Source organism: Papio anubis, chromosome 6, assembly GCF_008728515.1.
Source record: "Papio anubis isolate 15944 chromosome 6, Panubis1.0, whole genome shotgun sequence".
Lineage (NCBI taxonomy): Eukaryota > Metazoa > Chordata > Mammalia > Primates > Cercopithecidae > Papio > Papio anubis.
In genome coordinates this window covers 82,117,814-82,124,124 of record NC_044981.1, presented here as the reverse complement: position 1 = coordinate 82,124,124, position 6,311 = coordinate 82,117,814, and positions in this window count along the sequence as shown.

The following is a 6,311-nucleotide window of genomic DNA, read 5'->3' as shown; positions in this document are numbered from 1 at the left end:
TTTTGTGTTTCTTTGTTGGAGGTGCTTTGTTAGAATACACTAACTTCTTTCTTCTCATATTACTCAGATAACCCAGGTGTGTTCTTGGTAATAACAATAGAATGGCTTGCTGAGATGTTTCTACTAAATGCTGAGGAAGTATGATAACATATTACCAGACCCCAGTGGAGAAAATCTCACTGGTGATGGGGTTGCTTGTGTCTGTCTTGAACAGTGTTAGATAAAAAGTGACTTTTTTCACTGAATCTGTCTATTATTAGCTTGCTAACTTTTTTTTTTTTTAACTGGCCAGACTTTCATTAAATGTGCTTATATATCTTATTATATTCTCCTGTGGGGCTGGAGGACATTCTGTGCAATCTCAGTATGCATTTATGTAATTAGACCAATCCCTGGCATTCTTGGAGAACCTCACTGTAACAGGTTGAATTTGAATTAAAAAATTAGTCAAAGAGGCCCTTTAATGAACAAAAATATAAAGAGATCCACCAATTAATGAGTGCTATGTGGATTCTCCAATAATAATGGTACAATCATAATATCAAATGGACATAGTTAATGTCATTCTTAAAATAGATTTCTCTTTTATACTACTGAAGCAGAAAATAGAACCCAGCTCACTTGTCCACCTATAAGATGACCCATTGTCACATTCATATGAGAGACTCTGGGGAGTCATATCATAACCCACCATTTTAACTTAGCCTGAAGTGTGGTGATCTAATTTGTAGTGTGGTTATTAATTATGAACTGATTTGAGGTGTTTTATATCACACACACAAGGAAACTTACTGTTATAAGTATGATGAATGGTTGGGAGGGGTACATATTTTATATTCATGAACACATCAACATTCCCAAGACTATATGGAGGTAGGCAGTCTTCATAGATGCCATAAGAAATGGATTACTAATATTGTAAGACTGAACCCAGAAAGATATTCTAAAGTTGGCACTTCAAGATGCTTTGGAACAGGCCAATAATTATATATGCCTATGGAGAAGATGCAACAAAAGTGGAATTTGAGAGATATGAAAATAAAGATATTTTCCTTGGTGTCAACAAACTTTTCCAACTTGGATAACTGATCTCCAAGAGCTTGGATTTAGAATTATGATCAATCAGGGACCTTCACAGATTGGTTATGAGGCCATGCTATTCAAAATACTACCATGTTCTGCTCTTTAAATAAAGAGATCATGATTGTGTCTGAGTAGTAGCAAAGGATGTCTGCTGAATTGCTGTGGGAAGTAATCACACTGGGTTGTATTGCCCTGTCTAGCTCGCCTTCTCTCTTTCTGTGATAGTGAGTGACACTTTCTCTGGTAGTGAGTGGCATATATTTACAAGATAGCAGTTTGAGCTTTTAGTGTTAAATTAAGAAATACTAGGCTCTAACGCACTGACTTATCATATCAGTTCAGGAACTAACTAATTACTATATATTCAAATCTGACACATACTTTTTTATGTATAAAAATCCAGGCTGGGTGCGGTGGTTCACGCTTGCAATCCCAGCACTTTGGGAGGCCGAAGTGGGTGGATCACCTGAGGTCAGAAGCTCAAGACCAACCTGGCCAACATGGTGAAATCCTGTCTCTATTAAAAATACAAAAATTAGCTGGACATGGTGGCACACGCCTGTAATCCCAGCTACGTGGGAGGTTGAGGCACAAGAACTGCTTGAACCCAGGAGGTGGAGGCTGCAGTGAGCCGATATCATACCACTGTACTCCAGCCAGGGTGACAGAGCAAAACTCCATCTCCATCTCAAAAAAAAAAAAAAAAAAAAAAAATCTAGGTAATAAAATCTAGTAGAAATTTATCACTTTGCTTATAGCTCTGCCCTGGTATTTTTCAAAGTAATATGAAATTACAAAAAGTGAACTTTTGCTTTAAACATTTTCCTGTGCTATGTAGCATATATCTTATTTATTTTAATGCCCTGAAATTTAGAAAGGTCATTTCAACAGTGAGTAGAAGATGTTCTTTCAATTTCTTTTCCATCATTGGCATTCAAATATTCTTAGTGCTCCTGTAAAAACAGTGAACAAAACCTTCTCTTCCCTACTTCAATTATTTTCTCTGCTTCCTGGTAACTTTTGGTGAATCACATGGCCTATGTCTGAGGCAAGTTGTTGTGGTTTTTTTAAACAGACATTTTAAGTGTCAGTGTCAGAAGTCCTGCAATATACAATGCTTTTCTTATGTCATATCATTAAATGAACTAGGCAGCAAATAAAGTTTTTTTTTTTTTTAAATGAAGTTTCTATTATTATTTGTAGCAGATCATGGTTTTAATAAAACTTTTAGGGTTGGATTTTTACAGACTGACATTCTGAATAATTGAACTGTGGCAGTTCAAGTTTTCTGCCAAAATGTGTCAGGATGAGCTAGAAAGAATGCCACAGATGTTGAACTTGATGTTTTCTCTCCTTTAACAGGTTTAGTGTCAGGTTCTGCCTTGGCTTCAATAGTGGGTTTATTTTATATCCCTGTAACTATGGAAACCCATGTTGGTGAAGGGGAGTACAGTTATGGAGCAATTCAGATATCTTTGACCACGGACATTCTCAGGATAATACTCATAAGGTCACAGAATTTAAAAAATGAAGAGGGTTTCAGAGATGATTAAATCTCTTACATTTTTTAGTTTGTGGAAACTGATTCCTGGAGGTTAAGTTGAGCTTCTGCCGCAGCCTGCTAATGGTTATTTACCTCATCACAATGGTTAATGAAAGAATTGATCAATGCATGGGTCAAAATCTGGTTATATTACCTAGGAAATTCAGGCCCTGTTCTCCCTCCTGGTTTTTGTGGTATATCATCTCTATGTAGTAGGCTCATTCCTCCCTCCATTCTTCCATCTTGTTGAAGTCCAAGAAAATATAGAGACAAGTCTCTAAATGTAAAACATTTTATTTGGGAAGGCAGAATTGCAATTTGGGGCATACATACACACAGACCAGGCTGTCTTCGGTATGTCTGAAGAATAAAGAGAAGGTTGTTTTATAAAAAAGAGAAAAGTTATGTATTGTTTTGTAAGAAAGTTCATGAACTCTAATAAAGTTTTGGGGGCTAGCAAGCTTTGACTGGTGAGTGACAGCAGTGGGTAAAACTAGTCTTAGAGTTGTAGCAGTTGTTTCAATAGCCATTAGATAAAACTGATTTCAGGTTGTAGTAGGCAGTTTCAGCAGACAGGCTTGTGGAGAAATACATTCTTGGAGCAATGCTCTGTGCCCTGAGTGCTTCTCGGCTGCCTGGCTTCTGGCATCTCAACTCTGTTCTAGTTGAATAGGACAATAATGACCCCATTTGTATGATCAACTTTCACAGTCTCTTCTCTGATACAGATACAGGCCCATCTTCAGTCTATCCTTACTGAAAAGTCTTACAAACAGAACATTTTTCTTAAGCCTTCCATGTGCCCATGTCCACACCACTACAAGTCTCATTATTATGTGCACCATTATTTTATTCTGTCTTTTCTTCTTTAGAAGTGTTTTAAGAATGGAGAAGAGAAGAAAAAGAAGGGAAGAAATTCTGTCTCATTACAACTCTCCATCTCGAGGGAATGCATTTCTCCTTCCTCTGTTCCTTCCCATCGGAATAAAAGCTCTTCACACTCCAGCACTGTGGACACTCTAGCTTATTTCCTTCTACTCCACATAAACTGGACGGGCACAGGCCAACCGTTACTCTTTGATTGTCAAATCCAACAGACACTTTTCCAGGCCTTTTTTGACTTGATCTTTCTGCACATTGACATATTTTGTAATTTCCTCCTTGAAATTATTCCTCCTTTGGCTTTTGTAACAAGACTGACTTTCTCCTCATCTTTCTACTCCTTAACTATGTTTCTGCTCTACCTGCATCCTTCCCAAGACAGTGCCATTCATTAGGAGCCAGGATAATGTGGTGTCTAAATGCTTAGGTACTAAAGCCAGATTGCCTGTGCTTGAGCCCTCCAGCTGTACCACTTGGGTCAGTTACTTAATTTTTCAGTGGCTCAGCTTTGTCATCTGAAAAAAGGGGATCTTACTAGTACTCTCTCACGGTGTTACAGTACTAAGAATAATGCCTGGCAAGTGGTAAATGTTTTGTAAGTCTTACATACATATACACACAAACAGAGAGAGACTGAGAGGGAGAGAGAGAGAGAGAGAGAGAGAAAGAGAGAGAGAGAGAAAGAGAAACAAGCACCATTCTTTGGTTAAAAATATTTGAATGTCTGTGGTCCCCTGCTGCAACTCCTGAAGAAACCCTTAAGAGACATAGGAAACATAACTCACATACACATTTCTTTCTCATTCCTAATTTTGAAGTCTGATATTGGGTTTAGCTACTTTTCAGTAACCTTTCCATTCAAACATTTGTGGCCAGATGAACTAGAGAGCCCCAGGTCTCTGTCTTCATCATGGCTCCTGGGTCTGTATCAACCCTTCCTTGGCTGCTTGCTCACATTTTCCCACTGAATGTCAAGCTAGCTTTCTCTGCCTTTCCATTCTCCCCGATATTTAGAACTTCAAACCCACTATACTAAATCTAACCTTAAATAAAGTTGATGGGATGAAAGTGCTTACAACCTTTTCCCACTCTTGCAGAAATGGAGAGGACAGAGGAGATGTTTATCACAATTATCATAACAAATTATTAGGAATTGAAGACCAATGATGATAATTGCAGGAGGGTGGTATTGGTGGTGGCGGCATGAGGGCTGTGCATGCAGGTGCTTGGACCTCCAGCTTCATGACAGGAGGGAGCAGTGACATTCTTATGGATGGTGATTTCTAGCCAGAGTAGGTGATTCCCAGATGAACAAAAATATGTTCTCCATAGTGTTTACATCAAGGACTGTTATGGTATGTGAGGGTAGTGTCAGAAGGGGGTAAGCAGAAAGGAAGAAAGAGTTTTAACAAAGTTTTGCTTTGGTCTACACATACCCTTCACAGTGTTCAAGAAATGTATGTAAAAAACCTGAGTTAATTTTAAAATAACATTTTACTGTTGCACTATATTTTCTCGTTATACTGCTAAGACTGAGCCATGTGGTTCTTGGCTTAAGAAGAGCCAGTATCTTCTCTAAGTATGAGACAATCATTCATTACCAAACCACCTCTTCTGTTTAAAATCGTAGCTCAAGATCTCCTCTCTGCTTTGCAATTTAATTGTCAACAATCCTCACACCCCTGACTCACCCTGGCCTTTAAGCAATTATCGAAGACACTTTATCTACTCTAGGTTCATACTGTGGTATGCTTCTTCTCATAGAGTAATTCATTCATTAATACAGCAATCTTAGACATTGCTGTATACACCACTTACATATTCTAAACTTCTAATGAAGAAAAATTTGGTATATTTTTTGCCTCTCTGCACACTTAATGCCATTTATTTTTTGAGGTATGTTTCAAAAATATTGTCTACCTCAAAAAACCCCTTTGTGTAGTAAAGAAGGAAGGTATTCAGTCGATTTTACAGGTGAGAAACTGAGGATCAGTGATGTGACAGGAGTTACCCAAGAACTTGTGGCTGATAAGTGGTGATAATATTCTGTTTTTTGAGTCTAGTGAGCAGCTTTACTCAGCTGTATCATGAAAGGTTAAATCAGGCTTTGTGAGGTTGTCTCTCCTCATTTGATACTGAGAGAACATAAAAGAAACAAAAGAAAAGAAAAAACTCTGAGCACATTACATTTCTGTGAGTGAATTGTGTTTTGATATTATTTTAGAATCTCTGGAAACAGAACCAGATTGCTGCTTGTTCATTACTTTCATATCAGATTATACTGAGGGCAAATCATAGGCGACTTCTTGGTATTTCACAAGGTATCTCAGTGTGTGTGTGCAGCGGTGGAATTATTGTATATGATAGAGGGGGCATAAATCATATAAAAATTGTGGGGGATTTTAATATCTTAGGTTTCTAAAGAGATAGATATCAAGTTATTGGGTTTATGGAAATGTTGATGCTAAGAAATTGATGCTGACACTTCAATTATGAAAACTGGGATTATAATAGGAATTTGGAAATTTACAGTTTTAACACAATCCACAGATCAGTACAGGAGTACAGAAAACTGGCTCTCCATAATGGTTATTGCAGTTTTGATGATACTTTGATGATCTATTGGACTTAACTGAACACCTTTGTGCTTAGCCTCAGAATCACAGTGCAATGATGAACTGGGCTTATTAATGATAAGTATACTGGTTATATCAGTGATAAATATTAGAATCACATGACACAATGAGGACCTAACTTCACTTATTACTGAATGAGCCACTTAGTTGTTATGCCTGCCTTGATG